Below are 7,037 nucleotides of genomic sequence, written 5' to 3'. Positions count from 1 at the left end.
ATCTCATCCAGGTGGATACCATGGCCATGCAGGTAATGACGCTGTTTATTGTCATGGGATCTTGTCCATCTGAAAGAGTATCCGTTGGGTGTCGTCTGTCTGGGAAAGTACTGCCATTGAAACTGTTTCTTTAATTTTATCAATCAATGGATCAGTAACTATTACCACTGCCTGCAGTGCAACCCCTTATGTCATTGTATTTCATATGTAGGGACTCCTGCACACAGGTGATTGTGATTGCAAAGCCTACGAAATACCTTTTTACAATGTATTAAAGCTTTTTAATGGGCTGGAACATTTGTTTTGTATGACACAATGCCATTTGCAATTAGGAATCACTAATTACAGTTGGCATTGTAGATTTGTCAAAGGAGAGTCTTGCTTACTTTTGTGAGTCATAATGGAATGCTTTAATGCAGTGAGATCGCTGTTGTATTGTCACACCCTTATTCAGATACAAGCACCTCAGAGGGAATGGTATCTGATTGGTGAAGCAGAGCGTCTACAAAGGGAATGCTTACCCTCTGGTAATCATGCTAAGGGAGAGCAGGCATTGGTCCAGAGCACTATTACATGCTGACCCCAATGTGTGGATGTTGACCACGGATCTTTTGCCTTTTTATCTGAGCACTATTTTTATTGACATTAGAACCTTGCAGGCTGTAACACAGCCATTCAGTCCCATAGTACACATGTACTGCCCCTCAAACCCCACTATTGAAAATGCTTTCACCAAATTTGCTGAATTAACATTCCTGTCAGACCATAGCAGATGGTAAAGAAAATGTACCAATGGCATGAAAGTTAAATGACATGTGGGCTACAACGGGTACTAACAACACTAACATTTATGACAAAATTATATGACTGCCAGGAGCACCACTGTGTTTTGGCTGGGATGCATGTTAAAGGCACTGCAGGAAAAATGACTCTCTCATGTAGGAAAAGCTATTTTATAAATAAAAAATCACTCCTAAAATATGATACATATTGGTAGAAGAAGACACTCACAGTGCCCAAAAGCTGCTCTCATTGTGTATGCATAGCTCGATTTTCCATGAACAGGCTCACATGTAAATATAGTGCTTATTTTATATTTTAAAATAGTTTAAAATTACTTTTCGCATAGTTTAAAATATATAAAAGTCAATTAGAAAAGTACAGTTTTGATAATTCCAGTAGAAAAGTAGCTTTTAAAAATTGTACTGGTATGTTGAAGCCCAACTGACAAATAACTCTCGACGAGTCAAATGGGTTGATGTGATCACAAAGGAAGAGCATATGGAACAAATGAGTAGGTTGGTAGTTAATGCCCTAGGCACTCTACAGACGTGTGCTACCCAGGAAGAGTTCAATCTTACTGTTGTCCAGGTCCGTGAGGATCTTTTTACAAAGCTTAAAAGCTTTTTTATTACTAAAACTAAAAAAAAACATGATCCACTAGGGTTTTAAAGTTGGTGCCTGGTATAAAATTTCTTGTCGCACGGCTTATAGGAGTCTAGCGGTGGCAATTAGGTCAAAAGATAGGGAGGATATACATAAGGCTAGGACTGTATACAAGGCAGCCAAATGTCATGCCAAAAGGGACTGGAACGAACAACATTGGGCAGAACTGCATAAAGCATGTTCATGGAGAAACATGACTGCTTTCTGGCACATGGTCAAGTGAGGTAGAGAGTTCCCTGTAAGGTGCCCACGAACCACGTGGAGCCAGACCAGTGGGTCTTACATTTTAAAGCTCAGTTCGCAAGTTCCGGAGATGCACAAGATCTGTTTGAAATGCCATTCCCCATTTCCACTTTATATTTTAGTAAGAAAGAAGTGGAAAACGCTCTCCTCTTAGTCCCAAGAGGAAGGGCGCCAGGGCCTGATTGCATTCCCGCTGACCTGTTCCTTCATGGTATAGATACATGGGCATCATACATTCAGCTTCTTGCGAACACTCGCTAATGGAGCACTTATTCCCGGTACATGGGCAGGAGCAGTAATACTTCCCATCTACAAAAAAGGAGATCTTTCCCATCCTGGGAACTATAGGCCCAAAAGCCTTATTGATTGTATTCAAAAGGTATCAGCAAGGCTGGTACTAAGTAGAATCCTGGCTTGGTTTGAGGAACATGATATCCTATCCCATCTCCAGGTTGGGTTTTGGTCCTGCACGAGCACTGTAGACCAGGTCCTTAGGTTTATCCTCACATACTGGCGTACTTTAGTACTAGGGAGAGGCACTATCTACGCAGCGTTTGTCGATCTTAAGTTGGCATTCGACCTCGTTCCCCTTACCAAGATGTGGCATAGTTTCCTGAAGATTGGTATGCCGTTGGACATTTTTTTTATTTTTTATTAAGTTTCATGCCGATAACTACGCGCAGGTGAGATGGGATGCACGGGGTAGCACCACTGAAAAGTTTCCAGTTGAGAAGGGGGTGAGACAGGGGTGCATTCTAGCACCCACCCTCTTCTCAATATATACATCAATGGGGTAGTGCAATACTTTGAGAATTTTCCTACGGATGCACCATCTCTAGGAGGGTCTAAGATCCCCTTACTCATGTTTGCAGACGACACCCTCATTCTCTCCAAGATGAGACAGGGCCTCCAATGAGCGCTCAGGAGGTTTGAGGAGTTTTGTGAGAACCATGATCTTATTGTCAACGTGGACAAAACAAAATATATGGCCCTACATAACCATAAGAACATTGTCGGTGCTGTCAAAATGAAGGATGGTATTTCAGACCAAACTGAGATTTTTTTTAATCTAGGGGTTACAATTGACAAAAAACTTATCTGTAAGGCCCAAAGAGACCTACTCACTGTCAAGCACACACAACTTCCATGTGCTCTGCCCACAGGAGCAGAGACTATCACACACCAAACCAACTGCCCCTGTGTTACAAATTTACAACACCAAAATTGGCGCTTTGATCTTATACGGGGCAGAGCTGTGGGGTTATGCCAACTTGGACCCTCTGGTGGTAGCACAAAACAAAGTCCTGAGGTCCATAATTGGCCTCCCTCAGTCCACCCCGTTACTTCCCCTATATCTAGACCTGGGATGTTATTCGATTAGAGATGTGGCACACTACAGGCCAGTTGCATACTGGAGGAGGCTTTGGGTGACACCTGAGCTTTCACACTATGCTCTGGCCCTATTAGAAGTTAGAGAAATTGATGTCACTAGGAAAATGTTGTGGTTAAGGTGTGTTAAAAATACACTTTGTGAGATGGGGATAAGCCACCTTTGGACATCACCCGCTGAAAGTCCATTTCCAACCAAAACTGAGCTAAAGGCAGCTTATTGGAATATGTTAACCATGAGGTGGTTTTCAGCCTTCACTACCCCCTCCTTGTCTAAATCCTTCCTTGACAGTAAGCATGAAGCCATTTATGAGGGTTATTGGGATTGAATTACCACCCACAAAGACAGGAAACTGTATCATCAGTTTAGGGTGGGATCACTCCCTATGAATGTTTTCACTTACAAATGGTGCGCTTCAAATAGCAGCAACTGCCCCTTTTGTCACGATAAGAACAAATCATTGGTACACATTTTATTTGCCTGCCCAGTGTACCGTAAACCAAGGTCCAGGGCTGAAACCTATATGCTCAAACTTGGGGCCCAGGTCTAGCAGCGAGGCATTTAGGATCCTAAAAACAACAGTGGAAGAGCCCATAGTCATCGCTGTTGCAAAGTTTCTGGGCTGGATATGGGTGATTCGTTGAAAAGAAAGGAGGCCTAGGTAAATGTTTATAGACTATGTCTTGTAGTTTTATACAAATTATCTAGCACTACGCACTTTATTGTATTGATGATAGCCCCTACTTGGAAATAATGAAGGGTGGTTCCCCAGATGGCAGCATTGCCGGGGTGGGATTTAGTGTTCTTAAGCTATTTATTGCAATATAATGAAATTCCAGGGTGGTTATTTCAAATTTTAGATAATTTTTTAAGATGTATGTTTGATACATTTTATTTTCACCTCTACGTGTATGTTGTTTCAACTTTTGTGATTTTTTTAAATCGAAATAAAGTTTATGACTTGACTTGACTTAAAATTGTATTTTGTACTGCCTGGGTGAAAATTGGTTAATATCTAGTTCATGCATCTGCCCCACTACAGATGCTCAATAAACATTCATGTGTAGGAGTTAAGAACCCTACTCCCAGAGGACAATGGCTTGGCCTTTGGACCCAAAAAGGTGGGAGTTAGGTCAATAATTGCCTACTTTAACAGCCATTTAGGAGGAAGCAGGAGCAGTTGGCTGGACAAAAGACAGCCTTAGCACAGTAGGATTGGCACAAACTGCTCCCATTCATCACCATGGCCATTTCAGACTATCTGTCTCTGTAACAAAATTACCAAAAAGTATAAGAGAGGGGTCCAAATGCACCAAAGGGAAAGGACACCAGGCTTACTGAAAACAAAAGATCCCTTTGGGTTCTCTTTTTTATGCACACTTCACACATATATCATTGCCAATCATGCCACACTCCAATAGCACCACTTAGAACTCAAGAATACAATGTCAAAAAAGTCCTAAATCTTTTTATTATTCTATATTAAAAATATTTGATACATTGGTTAAAAATAACTTTCTTCAGAAATCTCATAACACAAACATTAAAAATACACAAACTTATTTGTCAAAGGGCAACAATTTACATAAGTAAGGAGAAACACATATAATGTGTATCGACAGAAGAAACACACAATTAAAACAAATGTGTGAAAGAGAATAGCTTGGTTAGAGTAGATCCACACTTAGAAACCAATATCATATAAGTGCTTTGCATAGTGTATATTATAAACGTTGATACTTGTATTCAGCACCAGATGTAGTAACAAGTTTTCCAGTGAGTCCTCATTAAAACCAAGATTTATATTATCAAACAGTTGATAGACACAGAAGCGACGCGTTTCGGTGGCATATGATATTGTCCCACCTTCCTCAGGATAACAATTGAATTGTCTAAATCTCCCCATGATTAATCTAAAAACAATAATAAAAACATGTTCGGATTGCAACCCCCTCACTGTAAAAAGAGATACATACTACAATTGGACATTGCATGTAAAATACTAGCTTAAAAATACACTGCGATTTGAATCTAAATATGCACAGTCCAATCAAAATCACAATTGTGCTCATTACATTCTCGGTTCCAATCAAGGTGCTGTGGTCAAATTTAAAAATGTTTTGTATATATATAAACCCACTGTCAAACAAATCCACCATTCACTCACCATCCATTCAGAAAATCAAAATGATAATGAAATGTGAGTACCCACCAATTTCATGGGTGAGTCAACGGAGGAAACAATCTCTCCACATCAGCTGGCTAAATGTCTAATAATAGTACATGGGCAGTGCAACTTATAAAACAGGGGTCAGGATCAATCACCCTGCAATGACATATATATACATCTATGTAAAAACTGAAGTCCATATAGTATATTAATGCCTCACATATAACACTCTCCAATGGGGCAATTCTCTAAAAAACACGAAATCATGAACTAAGAGATATGTACATAATCACAAAAAAGCGGGTGATGTACCTCATTCAGATGGAAAGTTGTACATCAAAAATTCCAAAGGATCATTGTAGTCCAAAAGCATGGATGGTTGTCGTCTCGAGCCTATTCCTCGTTAAAAACACTAAAGGCAAAAAGGGGTAAAACAAAATAAACGATGTCAGCGTTAATTAACCGGCTTGTCACCCCACAATGAATAAGTGAGACAGCAATAGTTTAGGTTATCAATTACCTGCTTGCTCAACAGAGCGTATGCAGTCCCCTGGAACTGTGGTCGATGCCCGCCTTAGAGTTACAATATATGCCTTTGGATGTTCCACTTTTCGCCTAAAAGTTAGAGAGCCATAGTTACTAAAGATCACCCGGCATCTCCGGCGCACTTATAACGCTAGGTACCCTCTTTAAATTCGTAAGAGTAGAATTGTCAAGTACAGCCCAAAACATCCCAGGCCAGAGAAATGTAATGTCATCTGAGATTCCCATTCAGTTCTGTTCAATAAAATGCCCCCGATAATAATTTAAACACACCCATTCGTTCACCACCGCATCTGGGGGGTGCACCTGGGGGATGGGATCTGTGCTTTTAGATACCACTGCCATCCAGTTAGTGCTATAATATACGAACTGAGACAAGTTCTGCCTACGCGGCGTATCGGTATACTAAAAACGGCTTACCGGAACTCTGGCGTCTCCTGGTCATCTCAGGGGTTCTTCAGAAAGTAAGAGAACCCGCCATGGATTCGGTAGGTCCGTAAGTAAGCGCCTGCGTATGGCCGAGAGGCCGTAAAGCAAAATAAAAAGCGCACTGGCAGAAAATCATGGTGCCGCCATCTTGTAATGAATAAAAAGCCTGCGAATTGTAAACCGGAGGCAAAACACAAATAATTAATAACGGAAACGGTGCCTAATCCAAATTAATAATTTTCTTACACTTGCACGGTGAAATACATAGAAATCTATAGCCAAACACATAATTGCTCAAATATCATACCCTCATGTTAAATATGACTGTAACCTAAAAATCGGCAGCAATATTATTAATGGTATTGTTCCAATATATAGTGGCATTTTGCATATGGATTGCAGTCACCCTCAAAGTGCTCATCATTAAGAAAGCACACCATAAAAAATATTACAAAAAACAAATATAAACAAAAATACTGGCAAAAATATGCTTACTCAGAGAAGAGTGAGATAAAAGTTGACCCTAGAGGGCATGCCAATAAAACATCCATAATTTATCAGCATCATTAGTTCAATAAATCATTTACAGAAGTTGTGATTTTGATCACAAACCACATGTAACCATAAACATCACCCCTAGACGGCGCTGTACAACATGTACATTTCTTTAATTAACTTTAGGCCACAGTAATTGCAGCAATAGACTTTTCCCCAAGAGGGTGCTGCACTCCGAGCTGAAGAGTACATGCTTCAACCTTGGAAAGTGCTTGAAATGTGCAGGAAATCCTGGAGTAGTTATCCTTTCTGACTTAGGTT

The 7,037-nt window shown here is 40.3% G+C and overlaps 1 long non-coding RNA gene across 1 annotated transcript; it reads right to left on the bottom strand.

The window, feature by feature from the left end:
* Nucleotides 1-5,301: 5,301 nt before the first annotated feature.
* Nucleotides 5,302-6,320, bottom strand: LOC144791005 (uncharacterized). The gene is made up of 4 exons (XR_013602271.1): nucleotides 6,213-6,320; nucleotides 5,770-5,864; nucleotides 5,562-5,661; nucleotides 5,302-5,405 (listed from the first exon to the last, which is right to left on the bottom strand). It is a non-coding gene; the product is annotated as an uncharacterized LOC144791005 (long non-coding RNA).
* Between the last annotated feature and the right edge of the window lie 717 nt (nucleotides 6,321-7,037).

This window comes from Lissotriton helveticus, chromosome 11 (genome assembly GCF_964261635.1).
Source record: "Lissotriton helveticus chromosome 11, aLisHel1.1, whole genome shotgun sequence".
Lineage (NCBI taxonomy): Eukaryota > Metazoa > Chordata > Amphibia > Caudata > Salamandridae > Lissotriton > Lissotriton helveticus.
Note: the sequence above shows the minus strand (reverse complement) of the source record. Positions and strands in the feature narration are given on the sequence as shown.